Raw genomic sequence first — 23,271 nt, forward strand, 5'->3', positions numbered from 1 at the left:
GAGATGTCATAACTTAATCGATTAGCCAGAATTTTGGACAACATTTTTATATCTAACTGGATCAGCGAAATTGGGTGGTAACTTTTACACTCGCTTGGATCTTTATCCTTTTTTAGAATCTGACTGATCCGGGCTTGTGTCATGGTTGGCGGAAGCTTTCCATTCTTTAATGAATCAGTATAAACTTCTAACAAAAGTGGCGCCAGTTCTGTAGCATAAGATTTGAAAAACTCAGCGGCAAAGCCGTCAGGCCCTGGAGCCTTGCCTGTAGGCAGGGACTTAATTACCTCATCAAGCTCCTCCAAGGTTATCTCAGAATCAAGAGTTTTTTTGCTCATTCGTCAGTTTAGGGAGATCTAATGGTCCCACAAAGTTCCTAATATCTCCATCAGTAGACGAAGACGTGAACCTATAGAGATCAAGATAGAACTCTTTAAAAGCATTATTAATATCAATAGCCGAGGTAAATTTCACTGAGGGAATGATAGAAAAAGACTCAAAGTATCTGAGATTAAGATATTTGCAATTGAGCAATCAACAACAGATGAAATAAGGGATTTGGATATTTAAAAAAAATCTATTCTAGAATAAATCTTGTGGACTGATGAAAAAAATGTATAGTCCCTACCAGATGGGTTCAAAGGTCTCCAAATGTCTGTAAGACCAAGATTTGTACACATCCTGTGAAGCATCAATGTTGCTCTAGGGGATTTGCACACTTGCTTCACTATGATCAAGCACCGAGTCCATCAAAAGATTAAAGTCTCCTCCCAATATTATATCATGAGGGGTGCCAACGGTTTGCAACATCCCTTCAAGATCTATAAAAAAGCCATGATCATCAGCGTTAGGTGCGTAAATATTAGCCAAAATCAACCTTTGCCCTTGAATTTCAGCTAAAACAATAATTACTCTTCCTAATTTCTTTGCTCTGTTTGAGACATTTGAATTGTAGATGTTTATTTACCAATATAATGACTCCCTTGCTCTTACTTGAGCCAACACTAAAGAAAACATGTCCACCCCATATCTTCCCAAATTTTTCAGCTTCCTGCGGGGAGAGATGTGTTTCTTGAAGAAACGCTATATCATATTTCTTATGTTTAGGAAAAGTAATAACCTTCCTTCTTTTTATGGGGTGCCCCAACCCATTCACATTCCATGTAGAGAGAGATAGTACACTCATATTAACATTTGACATTTTGATATAGTAAAAAAAAAAAAAATTGTGTGTCAAACAAAATTATATAGACCACATTCCCCAATAGTGAAACGATTAACCCCGCGCACGACAGCGCCAACCGGCGACAATCCCTCTAAACTCAAAAGGTCCATGTACGCCAATGAGTCCCCACGACAACTTTGCCATCGGATTGCTCAATTTTGCCTCACAAATTTGAGGCGAAATTACATTAAATACTTTGTAAAATAAACCCAGTCAATAGGAAGAATGAACACTAAGAACGTGTAGATTCATTCACAGAACTGTTTTAAAGGTGTGATCTTCCACAAGACAAATTCCAGCTGATATAAAACCGTTCATATTCCTCGGACAGACAAACGAATGTTCAGTGAGCCAGCTGTTATGAGTTCAGCGGATGACGTAATCATTCCAATGTCCCATAAAAAAAAAAACTCAACAAAACAAACTACAGCCAGCAGGAGGAATAAGCACGAAGAATGAACAGATTAATCCACAGCTGTTCCAAGGAGTGTTATTCAATAGAACAAGCTCCAGCCGCTAGGCGGAACCAATACAAAAAGAAACAACACTGGCATCCCGGTTCCCCGGATGGTCGAGTCAATTCACTCGGAGGCTGCATAAAAGTATATACCATGACTTACATAATCCGTCGGCTTCATAAAAAACATCCTTTGTGTGAGCAGCATGAAGATATTTTGCGGTCATCCGTAGTGTCCACTCTCAATCTGTCGGGGAACTTCAATGCAAAAGTAATCATTTATCAATGCAAAAGTTTCTTTAAGGAAAAGTGTTATTCACAAAACAAGCTCCAGCCGCTCGGCGGAGCCAACGCAAAAAATCCAATATGTTGCCCAGCATCCTCAAGAGTTAGTACAGCGAGTCAGGCCCACTCACATGAGAAACATCCAATGGTTTACTCAGTCATTGATTCTATAAAAGACATTGCCAGATTTGGACATGTGAATACTTTGCGACTGACGTTTCTATTCTCAGTTTGGCAGGAAACATCAGAGCAAACGAGATGTTTTTCTGATGTAAGAGTTTCTTACATTCCTTGAACCGATCGCGTTTCTCTCGTCGAACTCGCAAAGTCCAGGAACAAGAAAATATTATGGTTCTTCCAAGAAAGCTTCCCTTTGCTCCTCGCCTGGATCTTTAAAAAAGATCTTTATCGGATGATCTCAGAAATCTGGCCAGAATCGATCTGGGCCTGTCTCCCTCAGCAGATCTGTGAGACGGGACTCTGTGAGCTCGCTCGATTTCCAGCTTGTGGCCTGTGATGTCGAGCAGACACGGGAAAAACTCGTCTAGGAATTTCACCATATCTCTGCCCTCCTCAAGCTCAGGAATTCCAACAATTCGAACGTTATTCCTGCGTCTTCTATTTTCAAGATCTTCAAGCTTTTCAAGGAGATGTTCCAGATCAACTTTGGTCGCGGGTGGATTAGCGGTTAATTCCCTCTCCGAAGATTCCAGAAAATCGATTCGTTTTTCAACATCAGTCACTCTTGTACCTAACTCGGAGAATTTTATTTCCATCACCGTGATCTATCTACGTATTACAGCGAGATCCTCCAAGTCAGCAAGAATCTTCGTCAACATCACCGACATGTTGGACAACTGACGCTGGATCTCCTCTCTCGCCGCGCCATCCAAACCGAGTCCCCGGTCTGTAGGCCTGTCGGGGCTTTCATCCTGAACACGTAAATGTCTTTTAATGTCTCCCGAGCCCGAGGATTTTGACTTCTTTGCCATGTTTTGCAACAAAGGGCAAATGTGTAACTGGGTGTAACAAAGTTCACCAGATTATAATATGAAAATAATCGAAAATTCAGCAAAGTGCGCAGAGCTCGTCGCTCACACGTCTGCTTCTTGCATGGCGTCCAGCCTCTCGGTCGAAGCTTTCCATTCTTTAATGATTCCATATAAACTTAACAAAAGTGGAGCCAGTTCTGTAGTATAAGATCTAAAAAATTCAGCAGCAAAGCCATCTGGCCCTGGAGTCTTGCCTGTAGGCAAGGCCTTAATTACCTCACCAAGCTCTTCCAAGTTTATCTCAGAATCAAGAGAATTTTTTTGCTCAGTCGTCAGTTTAGGGAGTTCTAATGGTTCCACAAAGTTCCTTATATCTTCATCAATAGATGAAGATGATCTATAAAGATCAAGATAAAATTCTTTAAAAGCATTATTAATATCAATGAGCAGATTTCACTGAGGAAGTGGTAGATTAATACTCTCTCTGCTATATGTATCTAGCCAAAAGCTTCCCTGCTTTGTCCCCCGACTCAAAGTATGACTGTCTTGCCCTGAATAGCCAAAACTCCACCTTCCATGACAAAATAGTATTATATCTGTATTTCTATTGGGTCAATTCTCTGAGGCCATCAGACAACATTCGATGCTTCAGCTCAGCCTCTGCACTTTTAATATTCCCTTCCATCTCCACGAGTTCACGTGCTTTGGATTTTTTGGTGAATGATGCATAATGTATGATCCGGCCCCTAAGAACCGCCTTAAGTGCCTCCCAAGCCACGCCCACAGAGGATACTGAGGACCAGTTGGTCTCCATATAAACATTGATTTCAGCCTTTAACATTTGTTGAAATTCAGGATTTTGCAAAAAGGATACATTAAAGCGCCAACTATATGATTTATTTTTCTCCGTATGTGGCAACACCTCTAAACTCACCAGGGCGTGATCTGAGACTTGGATTACTCCAATTGAGCAGTCAACAACAATGACAATGATATATATAATTTACTATTTTTTTTATTATTATTATTTGCTTTTCTCCAACACTCCAACAACTTGTAAAATTCTTGGTAGGAATGGAGATTCCGTCAAGAGGCTTGTAGGTTGAAGTGGTCTGTGCTAATCATCCAAGATCATCCACATGTTTTCAAACCCTCCGCTTGCCTGGTCACTACAATACATTCAAAGAGTTTTCGATGAATTTGGAAGATAAGTGACACTGGATTTTGGTTATTGTTTTACCGTTCCAAAACAATCATTAATGGCTAAGGATTCAAAATAAATTTCTGTGTTCAAGCTTCTGTCCACTATCCAAGTTCATGTCTATGTCATGATTTCATTAAAGTGATTCATGTCACATATGAAGTGGCATAAGTTTGTTAGTTTGCCAAACATTCATAGTGTAGCCAAAAATGTTATTTGTGAAGAGTGTGTTCACTTAAAAAACAGTTCTACAGAGAACCCCATCTGATAAGTTTCAAAACATTCATTAATTGGGAATGGTTTGGTAATACTTTACAATAAGTTTCCTTTTGTTAACATGAGTTAATGCATTAGGTATAATGAAAAAACACAACAAAAGGCTACAGTATATTTTTTTACAGCATTAGTAACCTTTGTTAATGTTAAGTAATACAGTTGTTCATTATTAATATTTAAATTAATTAATTGAATCTAACTCATTAAAACCTCATATGGGGCTCCAGTAAATGTAGTGTGCTACGTTTAGGAGCGGGTTTGGTTATCAGCAATAATTAATAATTATCAAAGATAATTATTAATTATTAAAATCAATAGAACATTGATGAGAATCAATGTTAGCTTTTCCTAATCCTTTAAATCAACAATTATCAAAGATGAGACAAGAAAACACAAGAAAAAGGATTTATTACTTTTACTTATGCTTTTATTGAACTCATGTACATTTTAATATTAATGAAGAATGGAAAAAGAAAACATGGTGGTGACTAAAGATTAACATTGCTTGTCTTGTTTGTTTATAACAATTTAAATGGAATTCTTTAAGAAATGGGGTACACGATTGGCTAAAATTAATATAATGATTGGAATAACAAACCTTGTGGAAGGCATAATATTCTGTAGTGTGATACCATTAGTAAAATCATTCTTGATCCGTGCAACGGTGAAGCAGATGACATTGATCAATGTGAATGGTCCAATGCAATGACACCTACTCTGGATGGACAGAAATACCAGATTGGGAGGAAATTGATTCCTCCAATTAAGATATGTATGAGAAGATGAATGATGAGCCACACCCTGGGTGTAAGTGCTAGCCTAACCTCTCCCCAAAGGGTGACCCTCTATGATGCGCAAAGTATCTGGGTTGAAGATATCTACACTACAAAAAAGAACTCTTAATATGATGATGAATATTTTGTTTTATGTTTGATATACTCCTACATAACTGTGACAACCAAAGACAAGGCTGAACCAATTGCACGCTCATGCTTGCAGTATAACATGCTTATAGGTTTCATTTATTGAATGAAGGAATAATGAGACAGAAACTTTTACTACATTCTTAATCAAACTTGAATAGAGACGTTTGATTCGGAAATCTCCACCGGAGTGCGGTTGCATAATCTGGTCATTTGGTGGTGAAGCTGTGTGACTTAACTAAGTCGCTAGAAAGCATAACTGAGGAGACTGAATTATGAAACTGCACTCTGAATAAGGACAGTGAAGGTGAGACTTATATAAGTCTCAGAGGGGGGATAATGTAGAATATTTTTATCAAGTTGAGTATAAATTAATCAAGTATAATCAATGTTAATATAGCCATTTTACTCTACAATTATTTCTGATTTTCAAGCATGAATCTTAGTGTGTGTGTGGAGAAGCCTGTGTAGGAAAGGAATGTGCTCACATATAGTAAACTGCTCTCATGACTGCTGAGAAAATATATGTTGAGGTTCCTCCACAGGTGTCTCCTGTCCACTTCTTAAAATAAACAGATTGGAGTCAAAGAATAGGATTGGTGACATGTATGGAATATATTGGCCACTCCTTGGTAGATGATATGTATTTAAGTGGGTGCAAACCATTTTGTTGTAGTAGTAGTAGTTGTAGTTGTTGTGATGGGAACAACATGGCTTTTTTATCTCTGATAATAAAGTCTATCTTCTGGCATCAAAACCCCAAGACTTCAAGAGTGATGTTTCACAGAGGTGGCAGAAGCCACAACAGGGTAACCTCCTCGTGGTCATGATTAGTGGTTCTCTCTCTCAGTGGGGCGTGTGGTAAGTTGTGCGTGGATCGCGGAGAGTAGCATGAGTTTCCACATGCTGCGAGTCTCCGCGGTGTCATGCACATGGAGCCACGTGATAAGATGCGCGGATTGACGGTCTCAGAAGCGGAGGCAACCTGGATTGAGGTGAGTAACTGCACCACCACGAGGACCTACTAAATAGTGGGAATTGGGCATTCCAAATTGGGGAGAAAAGAGGATAAAAATTAGAAGAAAAAAAAGAATTAATTCAGCAGCTGTCAAACAGCAATGTTCATGTCAGTGTCATGATGAATGAGTATTTGGTTCATTGTGGTATAAAGTATAATCTACAACTGACAAAAAGAAATAAATAAACTGACAAAAAGACACTTCTAAGAGTGTTTATTATTATTATTAACAGTGCATACAGACATGACATTATCCATGATAGATGTCAAAGGCTTACCACTACTGAAAGTACAAGACAAATTCTGGTACTCACATTTTTTATATATACACAGAAATTGTGTTGCACATATTATACAAATGAAATATACACTCACTGAGCACTTTATTAGGTACACCTACTTATTTATGTGATTATCTCAGCCAGCAGTGCAGTGCATAAAATCATGCAGGTACAAGTCTGTTATATCGACTGTGGCATGATTGTGGGTGTATTTCTGTAACTGCTGATCTCCTGGCATTTACACGTTCAACAAACACTTGAATTTACTCAGAATGGTGCCAAAAACAAAAAAACATCCAGTGAGAGGAAGTTCTGCGGACGGAAATGCCTTGTTGATGAGAGAGGTCAGAGGAGAAAGGCCAGACTGGTTTGAGCTGACAGAAAGGCTACGGTAACTCATTGTAGTGAGCAGAATAGCATCTCAGAATGCAAAACGCGTCGAACCTTGAGACAGATGGGCAACAACAGCAGAAGACCACGTTGGGTTCCACTTCTGTTAGCCAAGAACAGAAAGCTGAGACTGCAGTGGACACAGGCTCACCAAAACTGGACAGTTGAAGACTGATGGATCTCAATTTCTGCTGAGGCACACATCTGTTAGGTTATCTGGTAGGGTCAGAATTTGCCACCAACAGCATATATCCATGGACCCAACCTGCCTTGTGTCAACAGTCCAGGCTGGTGGTGGTGGTGTAATGGTGTGGGGAATGTTTTCTTGGCACACTTTGGGCCAGTTAATACCAATCAATCATCGCTTGAATGCCACAGCCTTTTTGAGTGTTGTTGCTTACCATGTTCATCCCTTCATGGCCACAATTTACCCATCTTCTAATGGCTACTCGCAGGAAGACTCGCAGACATGAGTGAAATTTAAGATGACATTTATTTGATGAATATAAAACAGAAATGTAACGTCTCTCTTTGGCGTAAGTCCCGTCTGGCAGTCCGAAGAAGTTGTACTCCGAACCGTCATATCCTGCTGGAGATAGGAGGTAGGGGAGAGGAGCCTACCCCAAAAGAGAGAGAAAGTAGAATACTACCCCCAAAAAAGACGATCCAGTCAGGTACGAACCAGGTCTTGTGTTAGGCGTTCATTCTGGAGAAGAAGGGGGAAATAAGAAGAGATGTGAACACCTGGATTTGATATGAAATTCGCAATATCTCTGGCATGGTTGTGCAATGCCTTTGCAATAGGAAAAGCCAAGGTTTTTTTTTTTTTTACTCCTTGTTTGTTTTGTTTTTTTGTTTGTTTGTTTTGTCTTTTTACTCTTTGTTTGTTTTTTGTTTTTTTGTTTTTTTAACTCCTCCTCGAGTTTGGTTTTGTCCTTGTCCTTGAGTGCGATTTTGGGCTCTCTGTCGAGGAGCCCCTGGTTGTGCAGAATCTTTGCCAAACATGAACAACATGGGATGAGGCTCTACATTATGCCAGCATTGTTGTGCAGTGTCTTTGTTGAAAGATAAACAACATTTGATTATGAAAACCCTCCGATGAGGGAAGAGTTGTTTGAGATATCTTTGCCGAAAGGTGAACAACGTAGCGTAAAGCCATACGAATATGGCAACGTTGTGTGCAATCCCTTCATTGAAAGAAAACAACGTTTTATTATGAAAACACTCCGACGAGGGAAGAGTTGTTTGAGATATCTTTGCCGAAAGGTGAACAACGTAGCATTAAAGCCATACAATAATGGTGACGTTGCGTGCTATCCCTTCATTGAAAGAAAACAACATTTGATTATGAAAACCCTCCGACAAGGGAAGAGATTGTTTGATGGTTATCTTTGCCGAAAGGTAAACAACGTGCGTAAAGCCATCCAATAATGGCGACGTTGCTTGCAGTACCCTTCGTAGAAAGATATATTCCATGAGGCTCAAGCCCTCAAACGAGGGCGGCCGTTGTTTAATAGTTATCTTTGCCAAGATGAACAGCATACATAAAGCCATATGATAATGGCGATGTTGTCGTGCAATACCCTATTGAAAGATATCCCATGATAGTGTGAGCTTTCTGGTGAGGGCAAGCTGGCTTGTGCAATACCTATGCAAAGGAAACCATGCTTGAGATTATGGAAGCCCTGGCGAGGAGGGTAGACATAGTTATGCGTTATCCTTGTGAAACGATGGACGTGCTTGAATTTAATCATTGTGTGGGGAAAGATGTGATGAGAGAGAGCCACCAACCACCACCAGATAGGTATGGAGAGTTGAGCTTGTTTGATGATTTGGGTTAGGTCGACTATATTTCTGGTGGGAAGACCAGCGGCTGAGCATCTTCTGATTAACATTTTTTATTGATTCAACCATTAAATATACATAGCAGAACACACATATACAGAATCAATATACAACCCCCACTACCCCCCCCCCCCAATCCCTCACCCGACCCCCAACAACACCCCAGTGGTCACACAACCAGTGACACACAACAAAAATAAGTAAAACAATCACACACACAAAACCCCTACACCTCTCTCTCCACAGCAGGTGGGTGTGTCTTTAAGACCAAGCCTATGCAATCTAGAGGGGGTCCAATAGACTCTATGTAAAATCTTAAATTGCATGAGGCGAACCCTTGCGTCTCTGGATGCAGATTTGACATTTTTTTAGAATCCCAGCCCACTCTCCCTCCTCCAATACCAAATTTAGATCTTTCTCCCATAATCTCTTAAGAGAAGTTGAAGTTCCGTCTCCCAGACTCTGAATTAGTAGGGAGTAATACACCGATGCCTCATGACCTTTTCCAAAAGCAGTAATCACCTCTCCCAGAGTATCTGCCGCTTTAGGAGGGTGTAAACCACTCCCAAAAACAGTACAGAGCAGGTGGCACAGCTGTAAATATTTATAGAACTGAGATCTAGGAATCCCAAAAAGTTGAACCAAATTTTGAAAGGATCTCAACACTCCATTCTCATACAGGTCACTGAGTGTAGTAACCCCCCTCCCAATCCACTCTGACCAGCATAAAGGGGACTTGTTGATGCATAGTTTGGGGATCAGCCATATGCTCGAGGCAACATTTAAAAAAATGTCAGAATTAAACAGTCCGGACACTTTAGTCCATACCGAGTTCAAGTGCGAGATAACGGGATGTAACTTAGCTTCTCCAATTAATTTGATAGAAAGGCACTGCAGTGGTAAAATAGGGGCAAGAACTTGCCATTCTATACAGAACCAGGGAGGGGCTCTCTCAGGTGGAAGCGACCAATGAGCCAAATGTCCGAGACCGAATGCATAATAATAAAATACATTTTTGTGTAGGCCTAGCCCACCTTTGTCAATCGGCCTATGTAACTTATTGAAATGTAATTTGGAACGCTTACCATTCCAAATGAAAGACTATGCTATGCTGTCAAATTGCTTTAGTGGTGGTGGTGTAGTGGACTAAAGCACTGAACTTGTAAGCGGAAGGTTGTTGGTTCAATCCCCACAGCCACCACCATTGTGTCCTTGAGCAAGGCACTTAACTCCAGGTTGCTCCAGGGGGATTGTCCCTGTAATCAGGGCACTGTAAGTCGCTTTGGATAAAAGTGTCAGCCAAATGCATAAATGTAATTTTAATAACATTAACCTTCCCAATCATAGATAAATGTCATGAAGCCCACCTGCCCACATTGCTTGAAAACCGTTTTATTAAGGGGTGAAAATTAACTCTAACTAAATCCCACAAATTTGCTGGAAATAAAATCCCCAAATACTTAATGCCCTGTTTGGGCCACTGGAAAGCACCTGGCTGGAAAGCCGTTTCTGGGCAGTACGCTGTCAGAGCCAAAGCTTCGGATTTAGACCAATTGACTTTGTATCCTGAGAACTTAGAAAAGGAATGAATAATTCTGTGGAGGCAAGACATAGATCTACTGGGGTCAGAGACAAATAATAAAATATCATCTGCGTAAAGCAAGAGTTTATGCGCCATACCTCCCGCCACCACCCCTGGAAAATCATCCTCCTTTCTTATCACGGTTGCTAGTGGTTCCAGGGCAAGATAGAACAATAATGGGGAAAGAGGGCAACCCTGCCATGTGCCCCTATCCAAAGTAAAATAATCTGAAATTAGTCCATTTGTTTGTACCGCCGCTACTGTGTGTCTATAAAGTAACTTAATCCATCCAATAAACCTACTCCCGAACCTGTATATTTCCAAAACCGTAAAAAGATAATCCCATTCTACCATATCAAACGCCTTTTCGGCATCAAGTGAGATGGCAGTGACCGGAGATTGTTCATTCGCTACTGACCACATGATATTGATGAGACACCTGATGTTATCAGAAGAGCTACGGCCCCGAATAAACCCCACCTGATCTATATGTATAAGTGATGTCATAACTAAATCGATTAGCCAGAATTTTTGACAATTTTTACATCTAACTTGATCAGGGAAATTGGACGGTAACTTTTACACTCGCTTGGATCTTTGTCCTTTTTAAGAATCAGACTGATCCGGGCTTGTGTCATGGTTGGCGGAAGCTTTCCATTCTTTTATGATTCAGTATAAACTTCTAGCAAAAGTGGAGCCAGTTCTGAAGATTTGAAAAACTCAGCAGCAAAGCCGTCAGGCCCCGGAGCCTTGTCTGTAGGCAAGGCCACAATAACCTTGCCAAGCTCCTCCAAGATTACCTCAGAATCAGGAGAACTTTTCTGCTCAGTCGTCAGTCCAGGGAGATCCAATGGTTCCACAAAGTTTCTAACACCCTCATCAGTACACGAAGACGTGGAACTATAGAGATCAAAGTAGAACTCTCCAAAAGCATTACCAATATCAATGGCCGAGGTAAATATTTCACCACCAGCAGATCTCACCAAGGGAATAGCAGAAAAAGATTCTCTCTGCTTTATATATCCAGCCAAAAGTGTTCCCGCCTTGTCCCCTGACCCAAAGCACGACTGTCCTGCCCCAAACAACCAAAACTCCAATTTCTGCGACAAAATAGTATTATATCTGTATTTCAATCGAGTCAATTCTCTGAGGCCATCGGATGACAAACGACGCTTCAGCTCTGCTTCGGCCTTTTTAATATTTCCTTCCAACTCCACGAGTTCTCGTGCTTTGGATTTTTTGATGAATGAGGCATACTGTATGATCCGACCCCTAAGAACCGCCTTAAGTGCCTCCCAAGCCACGCCCACAGTGGATACTGAGGACCAATTGATCTCCATATAAACACTGATTTCAGCCTTTAGCATTTGTTGAAAATCAGGATTTTGCAAAAGGGACACATTAAGGTGCCAATTATATGATTTCTTTTTCTCCGTATATGGCAACACCTCTAAACTCACCAGGGCATGATCTGAGACTAAGATATTTCCAATTGTGCAATCAACAACAGATGAAACGAGGGATTTGGATATAAAAAAAAAAAATCTATTCTAGAATAAATCTTATGGACTGATGAAAAAAATGTATAGTCCCTACCAGATGGGTTCAAAAGTCTCCAAATATCTGTAAGACCAAGATTTTTACACATCCTGTGAAGCATCAAGGTTGTTCTAGGGGGGCTTACACACTTTTGCTTCACTATGATTAAGGACTGAATCCATCAACAGATTAAAGTCTCCTCCCAATATTATATCATGAGGGGTGCCAGTGGTTTGCAACATCCTTTCAAGATCTATAAAAAAGCCCTGACCATCAGCATTAGGCGCATAAATATTAGCCAAAATCAACCTTTGCTCTTGAATTTCAGCTAAAACAATAATGACTCTTCCTAATTTATCTTTAATCTGTTTGAGAAATTTGAATTGTAGATGTTTATTTACCAATATAATGACTCCCTTGCTCTTACTTGAGCCAACACTAAAGAAAACATGTCCACCCCATATCTTCCCAAATTTTTCAGCTTCCTGCGAGGAAAGATGCGTTTCTTGAAGAAACACCATCGTATTTCTTATGTTTAAGAAAAGTAATAACCTTCCTTCTTTTTATGGGGTGCCCCAACCCATTTACATTCCATGTGGAGAGAGATAGTATACTCATATTAACAACTGACATATTGATATAAAAAAAAAAAACTGTGTCAAAAACAAAATTATACAGACCACATTCCCCATTAGTGAAACAATCAAACCCCGAACTTCCCCCCGAACAAAACAAACAGAAAAAAGAAAAACGTGCGCATTAACCCCGCGCACGAGAGCGCCAACCGGCGACAATCCCTTTAAACTCAAAATGTCCATGACGAGCCCCCACGACAACTTTGCCATCGGATTGCTCAATTTTGCCTCACAAATTTGTGAAGCAAAATTACATAACAGAAAATACTTTGTAAAATAACCCCCAGCCAAAAGGAAGAATGAACACAGAACATGTAGATTAATTCACAGAATTGTTTTAAAGGTGTGATCCTCCACAAAACAAATTTCAGCTGATATAAAACCGTTCAGTTTCATGGATAGACAAATGTTCAGTGAGCCAGCTGTTATGAGTTCAGCGGATGACGTAATCATTCCAGTGTCCCGTTGGTGGAGCCAACACAAAAAGAAACAAAACCGACATCCCTGTTCCCCGGATGGTCAAGTCAATTCTCTCGGAGGCCGCATAAAAGTATATACCATGACTTACTCAATCCGTCAACTTTTTTAAAGACATCCTTTGTGTGAGCATGTAGATATTTTGCGGTCATCCGTAGTGTCCACTCTCAAACTGGCCGGGAACTTCAATGCAAAAGTAATCTTTCATCAGTGCAAAAGCTTCTTTAAGGAAAGTGTTATTCACAAAACAAACTCCAGCCGCTAGGTGGAGCCAACGCAAAAAGAAACCAAATGAGTAAGTACAGCGAGTCAGACCCACTCATATGAGAAACATCCAATGGTTTACTCACCCATTGACTCAATAAAAGACATTGCCTGATTGGGACATGTAAATACTTTGCGACCATTCTTCGTTTCTATTCTCAGTTTGGCCAGAAACATTAGAGCAAAAGTGATCTTTCGCCGATGTAAGAGTTTCTTGCATTCCTTGAACCGATCGCGTTTCTCTCTTGTTGAACTCGCAAAATCCGGGAACAAGAAAATATTATGATTCCTCCAAGAATGCTTCCCTTTGCTCCTCGCCTGGCGCAACAGGAGATCTTTATCGGATGACCTCAGAAATTTGGCCAGAATCGATCGGCTGTCTCCCTCAGCAGATCTGTGATCTGGGACTCTGTGAGCTCGCTCGATTTCCAGCTTGTGGCCTGTTATGTCGAGCAGACTCAGGAAGAGCTCGTCTAGGAATTTCACCATATCTCTGCCCTCCTCATGCTCAGGAATTCCAACAATTCTGACGTTATTCCTGTGGATTCTATTCTCAAGATCTTCAAGCGTTCCAGATCAAATTTGGTCGCGGGTGGATTAGCGGTTAATTCCCTCTCCGAAGATTCCAAATAATCAATTCGTTTCTCAGCATCTGACACTCTTGTAACTAAGTCAGAGAATTTTATTTCCATCGCCGTAATCGATCGACGTATTACAGCGAGATCCTCCAAGTCAGCAAGAAACTTCGTCGTCATCACCGATATGTTGGACAACTGACACTGGATTCCTTCTCCCGCCGCGCCATCCAAATTGAGTCCTCAGTCTGTAGGTCTGTCGGGGCTTTCATCCTGAACACGCAAGTGTCTTTTAATGTCTCCAGAGCCCGATGATTTTGACTTCTTTGCTATGTTTTACCTCAAAGAGCAAATGTGTAACTGGGTGTATCGAATTTCACCAAATTATAACATGAGAATAACAAAAAATTTAGCAAACTGCGCAGAGCTCTTCGTTCACACATCTGCTTCTTCCATGGCATCACGTGACCTCGTCCTTGGCTGAGCATCTTGACATAGGACTCCGGTATGCCTCGAAGAGTGGCAGTAGTAGCTGCTCTGATGTGAAAGGAGTGCCCCGAGAGGACATGAGGGGAGAGACCACAATGTTTTAGGGTGCGGTGAGGTGGTTTCTGAACCAGTAGCATGACATGGGGGATGGAGTGATGAATAGGGGAGAAATTTGAGATGTCTAGTGTGAAAGCAAAAGGAAATGAACAAGCACACTGGGAGATCAGAACGGAAAATAGAGGTGTACTGTGTGATTTGCAGGAGGAGGAATAGTGGGCCCAGGTGGAGTTGTAGGAAGTGTGGACCTTTCTGCATGAGTTGGAGCAGAATTTAAATGGGGTAGTAAGGAGGGGCTTAATCCAGCAGGAGGTCTGAGAGGGGTGGCAGGGAATGTTTTGTTTTTTTGCTGGTGGGGGGGGGGGCATGGTCTGTGGAACTCCTGGAAGCGAAACGAGAGAGGGAGTTAGCGATTACATTGAAAAACCCAGGAATGTGTCAGGCTGAGATAATGAAGTTGCAGGAAATGCTCTGCCATGTCAGACGTCTCATAAGGGACATGATGGTTAGAGGAGGACCAGTGTTTATTGATTATAGTGACGACTGCGGAATTGTCGCAAAACTACGACATGTTTGCATGTCCAATGGGAACCCCATATAACACTTGCCATGACGATGGGATAAATTTCAAAGAGAGCAGATGAGGGAGCATAGGAAGCTATACTGAAAAATTCATCTGGCCATTTCCCTGTGAACCATGATCCTAGAAAATATCCCCCGAATCCTATGGAGGGAGCCGCGTCCGTGAAAAGGGACATGTCGTCCGGAGTTTAAAAAAAAAAAAAAAAATTTGTGAAAAGGAAATACCATTCCAGTGATTTAATAATGTAGCTGTGACCAGAAGAGGTCTGAGCAGCAGCCATCATCGACTGATATGTAGGAGAGGTTGTCTACGGAATGGGCTAGTGTGAGGAGGCGGGAAATGGAGCGGTCTTGAGGAATGATGCACATGGCAAATTTGAGGTGGCCTAATAGGGACAGGAGATCGTGTTATGAGACCCAAACTGGCCAGAGAACGACGTGCAAATAGACCTGATCCTGTCGAGTTTATCTTTAGGCAGGGAAGCTTGCATGTTTAGAGAATCGAGCGTGATGGCGAGAAATTCGAGAGACGTGGCGGGGCCCGTGTTTTTTTTTTCCCACTTGAGAGGGGAACACACAACTTGTGCAAAAGCTCGATAGAACGTCCGAAAATAGGGTTGGGGCAGCGGGGTGATTGATGAGCAGGAAATCGTCAAGCAGGTGATTTTGACAAAGGGGATCTTAATGTGATTGAGAAGGATCCAGTATAGGCCTTTCAACAGAGAATTACCATGTGAGGGCTACTTCTGCACCCGTGAGTGAGTCGGACAGCAAAGTAAAATTTTGATTGCCATGGAAATTTAGAGGGGCCAGTCGGTGGGGTGAATGGGCATGATTTTGAAAGCATCTTTGATATCTGCCTTTTTATATATATATATATATATATATATATATATATATATATATATATATATATATATATATATATATATATATATAAAAATTTTGCCCCTAAAACCAGCAGAGCATGCATGGTCCATGACATGCAGCTCCAGTGGACGGAATTCCGGTATCTGCTGTGAGAACACCTATCCGGCACTGTGATGTCCAGAGGAACGAATCCTACTGCCTGCTGCTGACGAGAGCTGCCTTGTATATCAGAATCAGAATTGGCTTTATTGCCAAGTATGCTTACACATACAAAGAATTTATCTTAGTGACAGGAGCTTCCAGTGTACAACAATACAAAAACAATACAAAAACAGCAGCAAGACATAGATAATAATAAAAAATAAAACTAATTATACACACGTACAGACACACACATACATACATACACACATACACATGGGTAGTGCAAATTTAATACGATCTGTTATGTACAGTGCAAATGTTTTTTTGTTTTTTTCTCAGAGGAATGAAATTGCAGAAGAGGTTGGATATGTTGGATAAATATAAGAAAGACTGAACTGTGTATTACACATAGTTATTGCTCAATGGAGCAGTTTATCTGTTCATGAGATGGATAGCCTGAGGGAAAAAACTGTTCCTGTGCCTGACGGTTCTGGTGTTCAGAGCTCTGAAGCGTCGGCCAGAAGGCAACAGTTCAAAAAGGTAGTGGGCAGGGTGAGTGGGGTCCAGAGTGATTTTTCCTCACTCTGGAAGTGTATAGTTCTTGAAGGGGGGGGGGGGGGCAGAGGGCAACCAATAATCCTCTCAGCAGTCCGAACTGCCCTTTGTAGTCTTCTGATGTCTGATTTCATAGCTGAAGTGAAGTGAAGTGCAGAGGACAGACTCAATGACTGCTGAGTAAAACTGTATCAGCAGCGCCTGTGGCAGGTTGAATTTCCTCAGCTGGCGAAGGAAGTACAACCTCTGCTGGGCCTTTTTCACAATGGAGTCAATGTGGGTCTCCCACTTCAGGTCCTGTGAGATGGTAGTGCCCAGGAACTGTGGAATAATTTTTATTAAGTTAAATATAAATTAATCAAGTATAATCAATGTAAATATAGCCATTTTTGTCTACAATTATTTATGATGGTCAAGCATGGATTTTACTGTGTGTGTGTGTATGTGTAGAAGCCTGTGTAAAGAAGGCCCTTCAAAATGGAATATGTGATCACATATGGTACTCATATAAGGTAATCTTGAGTCTCATGTTTTGACACTAGAGGAAATAAAGGATAAGGCCCCGTAGAGAGATGGAGAGGGGCCTCTCAAATAGTTTCATGTTCTCTAACAGTCTGAAGACACAAAACGTATGGGGTGTATTGGTCACGCCGTAGGTGAATGTGTATATAGGCATATTTGAATACAGAAAGTTAGTTACTCTGCAGACTGACTCGGCTTTGCTATCTCTGATAATAAAGTCTATCTTCTGGCATCAAAACCTTAAGATTTTGAGAGTGATTCTTCATAAAGACGGCAGAAGCCACAACAAATTGGCGCCCAATGTGGGACACTGGAAAGGAGCAGAGTGGAAGCCACAGTGAGCTATCTGGACAAGCAACTCAAACAGTGGCCACGTAAAAAGGTAAGCATTTTTTGCATATATAATTAGTTTGTGTTGCTTGCCAGAATCTGCTTGTGGTGGTAAGGACATTCAAAAAGCTCCTCCAAATTCAAAAAAAAAAAAAAAAAAAAAAAAGGGTTCTGATTCCAGAAGAAATAAATGCATGCAATGATCTGTTTTTATTGTTAAGGGGGCCTTGAAGGATAACAGTAAATGAAAAGCAGAAAAAATGTAAAAATAAAAAAAGACAGGAAGGCAAGAGAGACAGGTTTTTGACCAGGTAGGGAAATCCTGTAATTATCTGTTTTTACTGTTAAGGGGGCCATGATGGATAACAGTAAATGAAAAGCAGAAAAATTTAAAAATAAAAAAGCCAATAAGGCAAGAGAGACAGGTTTTCAACCAGGCAGGAAAATCTTGTAATTATCTGCTTTTACTGTTAAGGGGGCCATGATGAATAACAGTAAATGAAAAGCAGAAAAAAATAAATTAAAATAAATAAATTAAAAAAAAGCCAGGAAGGCAAGAAAGGCAAATCCTGCAGGTCACCTAAGAGGGGGGTAGAATAGTTGCATTTTAGAATTTTATTGTATTCTTTGAGAGCTCTGTGTTTATAAATGCCTTGTGTTTGTAAAAAATTGATATATATAAAAGTCTGTGACTAAGTTTGTGTCTGCGTGAGTATATCTGTGACTGTGGCTGTATGAGAAAAACTCTATCTTGTGGACAATGGATGCCTTCTGGACTGTCACATAAGTGTGATTCAACAGAGGACACAATTATTGTCACACTTGAGAGGAGTGGATGAGAGAATGAACCCTAAATAATAATAGGGGCAAAGAATGAGTGTATGAGCCCAAAAAAGGGGACATGTATGTATGAAAATAGGTATGTATGAGAATTTGAGCCCCACAAAATAATGAAGGGACTTGTGTGAATGCTGTGTATTAAAAATTGAAGGTGAAAGAAATTAGAAAAATTGTTGGCTTTACAGATTATTGTAGTATGAAATAAAATAAAATAGTAAGATATATGTTCATCTTCTAAATTTAATGATTTATCTAAATGAAGGGTGATAAAATAATTTTTCATTCTTTGTGTGCCAAGTAAAAATACTTGGAAGGAAAAAAGAATAAAGAATAAAATAAAGAAATAAGAATTCAGTTTATCTAAGAAAAAGTAGCTGTTATTGTGGTTTGGCACTATTTGGATAGTGATCCTAAAAGTAAATTGACAACATATAGGAAATTTGTACACGTATGTGGTATAATAATTATTACAATTAAAGTGTATGTTATAGAATGTGATAAGGGAAATTGGTTTATAAATAAATAAAAATAACTGAATTTCTTTAGGAAGATCATATTAATTGAACAAATAAAATTGTCCAAAAATGTGATATATTTTTCCTAAAGATAGGATTTGGTGTATTATGGGAAAAATCATGGCAGCCACTCCTGTGGACATATTAGGATTAAAATATCCATTGTGTAAAGAACTTATAGACAAGCTTTCAAACAAATGGCAAAAGAGAACCAAAGATATGACAAAATGGCCAAAGGAAGGGACATTTGATGTAGGGTTGTGCGAAGAAATGGAAACGTTGATAAAAAACTATAAAACTAAAGATGAGTAAAAAAGATAAAAAGAGAGAAACAAAAGGGAAAAGGAGAGAGAAGTGCTAGCCCTGTTCAAAAAGGAAGGAGAAAATTCTCTGAAAAATATAAGACAGGCAAGAAAAATACTGAAGGATGCAGAAAAAGAGAAGAGTAAAAAAGGAGAAGAAGTCCTTGTTAAACCACCTCCATATGTGCCCTCGGAAGGTCAGTTCCCAATACTCAAGGGAACTGTAGAGGTTTTAGGAGAAATGCAGATGGAGGAATGTGGAGTTAGAAAAAGAAAGACAAACAAAACTGGGAGTGAGACCAAAGAAGAAACAGGATAGAAAAAGTGAGAGAAACTTGCCTTTAGATTGTTATGAACAGGCAAGGACAGCGTTAGAGAAAATAAAAGGACAGTATGAAAAAGAAAAAGAATGTGAAGAAGAACCGATAGGGCAAGTGAGAAGAGAACAAGAGGAGATTGAAGTGGAAGCGCAAGAAATAGAAGCACAAATAAATAGGAAAATTAGAGAAAAAGAAAAATTAATACAAGACACAGATAAATTGGTGAGAAATAGAAGTAGACTATTGGACAGTAGAGATATAGAAAGTGAAGAGGAGTCATCATTTGATGGAGGAAGGTGGACACAAGGGAGAGAACGAGGAAGGCTTAGACCATTGGCACAACAACTCCCCATTTTAATTAAAGGTACGCAGGGACATTATGTGCCCTGGGCTACACAGGACCTTGAGGGGCTGGTCACTCACCTCCCTGATATCCACGAGGGGGCTGGGAAGTGGATTAGAGTGTCTGAAGAACAAACAATGGGCAGACTTTTATCTGTGGGGGACATTAAAGGCAAAAACTGTAGGAGGAGCAAAGATGGAAGAAAACCTTCAAACATCTGGTCTGGATAGAGCTGTGGACTCTTATTACATTGATGGAACTGTTTTTGATGCATACCGTCCAGCAGTGTGGCAGGCAATGTGTGCTGAGTATCCAACCAGAGTGGACCTTAAGGCATTAAAGGGGGAGCAGCTGGGGGAAACAGAAAACCCAATCACATGTGTTAAGAGACAACTAAACAGATGGAAGCAAGAGACTGAAGGGGATCCAGAAAGAGACCCATTAATGGCTACATTGTTTAGAAATGCTGTGATAGATGCCATGCCACAAGCTGTAAAGAGCAAGCTGGAGGACGTGGTTGGCTTAACCTCCAAAAAACACAAGGAGTTTTGCGATCATGTGACTCATGCAGTGGAGCAATACAGAAAAAATGAACAAAAGCTTAAGAACCAAGAGAAAGAGCTGCAGAGAAAACTGACTCAGTTACAACTTGAAGAACTAACACATAAGCATAAGAAAAAGATTCAAGCTACAGTAAAGAAAGAAGAATCAGAGCAAATGACAGTAATGGCTCCTGTAAATGCTCCATCACCAACTATCCAGCTGAATTCACCTACAGCAATCCCTACAAATACACACCAGATCCCTGCACCCATTGTCAATGTCTATGCTCAACAGCCAGGGACGATGGGATGGAAAAACAAACCATCACAAGGGGGACAGAGAGGAAGAGGCAGGCCTAATAATTTTCCTCAGAGAAGGTGCTGGGGATGTGGACAGCCTGGACCTAACAAAAACGATTGCCCCATAAGTACATGGCAACAGCCACCTGGGGGTGGAAGGGGGGGAAGTTGGCAACAGCCCTTTCAGGGTCCATCTCAAGGCCCAGTAAACCCTTGGGGAGGTCCAAATCAAGGATATTAGGGATGCCCAGAGAATCCTACAGGGGAGAGTCAGCTTCCAATTTTAACAACCAATGCTGATCAAGAACCTATGCTGCAGGTTAAAATGGAGGGAAAAACCACACCCATGCTAGTAGACACAGGAGCGGTATACATGTGTAAATACAAATTATGCCTCACATCTCCACTTGTCTGGAAATTTTGCAAAGACAGTAGGATTCTCGGGACAAATTCAGCTAATTCCTATGACCGCTCCAGTGTTTCTACAAACTAAAAACAAAAGTGTAACTATACCTATCCTAGTATCAAATCAGACTCCTGTTAATTTGTTAGGGAGAGATGCTTTATGTAAATTGGGACTTCAAATTTGGTGTTCTCTAGAGGGAGTGTATATAGACTTACAGGGAATAAGAACTCAAATGATGATTTTTGAGCCAAGAGCAAATGTGTACTGGATAGGACAGACAGAAAATGATGTGAGACAAACAATTAATAAATGGGGAAAGTTTATTGAAGCACAGATTCCTGAAGCACAGTTGCCAAAATCAGAATTTCACTGTACAATGATATATGATCCTGAGAGAGATGCAAAAATAGAAAAGAAATGGCAGGAAGGAACTGAAGGACAAAAAACTGAAATGATCTCACAATACATCATAATAAGTAAACAGGGAGCAGCTTTGAGTATAACTGAGAGTGAATTTGTAAAAAATTGGTTTAATGTAGCAGATTCTGCTCCACATGTATCATTATATGTAGGGAAAAATTGGAATGCAAAAGATTTGGGGCCAGTGATGAAAAAAGTTAAACAGTGCCAATGGGAACCAACAGTAAATCCATTGATTTTTCATTCTGCTGACAAAAATTTATTTATTAGTTTATTGATGGGTACTCCTCAGAAAGTAGTCATTAGTAAAAAAAAAATACAAACGCAGATGATAACAACACCCAAACTGGTAGAGACTATTGATGCTGAATTGTTTAAGGAAGTGGAGCATCAGGTACCAACTAAGTTATGGTCTCAGCATGACACAGATGTAGGACTGGTAAATTCAGCCAGCCCAATAAGAATACAACTTAAGCCAGGTGCACGACTGCCAAGAAAATCGCAGTACCCTTTGCAGCCTGAGGCTAAAACAGGCATAAAAAACACTATTGAAGGTCTAGTGAAAGCAGGAGTGTTAATGGAAACAAACAGTTACTGTAATACTCCAATTTTTCCTGTGATCAAAGCAAACAAATCTAAATGGCGCCTCGTTCATGACTTACGAGCAATCAATGATATAGAAGAGGATTGGCCAGCTGATGTTCCAAACCCGCACACGCTGCTGACAAATGTCCCTCCTGATGCCAAATACTTTACTGTGATTTATGCTCTGCCTTTTTCATTGTTCCGGTAGCAGAGGAAAGTAGACATTTGTTTACATTCACATATGCTGGTAAACAGTATACCTATACCAGAATGCCGCAGGGATTTAAACACTCACCACATATATTAAATCAAGTTCTAAAGGCTGATTTAGAAGACCTAATGATAGACGGTACTCTGCTGCAGTATGTAGATGATTTGATGATTTGTTCCACATCATTGGAACAGTGTCATAGAGATTCTATTAAAGTACTTACTAAATTAGCTCAAGGAGGTCACAAGGCATCCAAAACAAAACTACAGTATTGCCAACCACAGGTTGAGTATTTAGGATGATTGATCTCATATGGCACAAAAGCTATAGCCCCAGATCACTTAGAAGGCATAAGTAAAACACCATTGCCACAAACAGTAGGAGAGATGATGACTTTCTTAGGAATGACGGGCTTCAGTTCTGATTGGATAGAGGAATATGCAGTAAAAACAGCTCCACTGAGAGAAATCATGAAACAAGCAGGACTGCAAAATTTAAGTACTCCACTAAAATGGAATACAGATGCGATGCTAGCATTTGAATCTATAAAGAAAGAATTACAAAGGGCACCTGCTCTCTGTAATCCCGACTACACTATACCGTTTCACCTATATGTGGCAAACAGAGCTGATGGTTATGCTTCAATTGTATTGATGCAAGAGACCTGTAGTAGTAGGAAAAAACAACCCATAGCTTACTATAGCACTAAGCTGGACAATGTAGCGCAAGGTTACCCACCATGTTACTGACAAGGCCTTGCAGCAGTATATTACGCATATGAGAAAGCATCTACATTAACTATGGGATACCCAGTAACCATTTATATGCATCACAAAATTGTGGAGTTACTAGAACAAGGAAAATTTGTTCTGACTCAAGCCCGCATTCTAGCATATCCATCATTACTTACATATCCAGATGTTACCATTAAGCGATGTAATACAGTTAATCCAGCTGAATTGATTCCTTTGGC

Source organism: Myxocyprinus asiaticus, chromosome 23 (genome assembly GCF_019703515.2).
Source record: "Myxocyprinus asiaticus isolate MX2 ecotype Aquarium Trade chromosome 23, UBuf_Myxa_2, whole genome shotgun sequence".
Lineage (NCBI taxonomy): Eukaryota > Metazoa > Chordata > Actinopteri > Cypriniformes > Catostomidae > Myxocyprinus > Myxocyprinus asiaticus.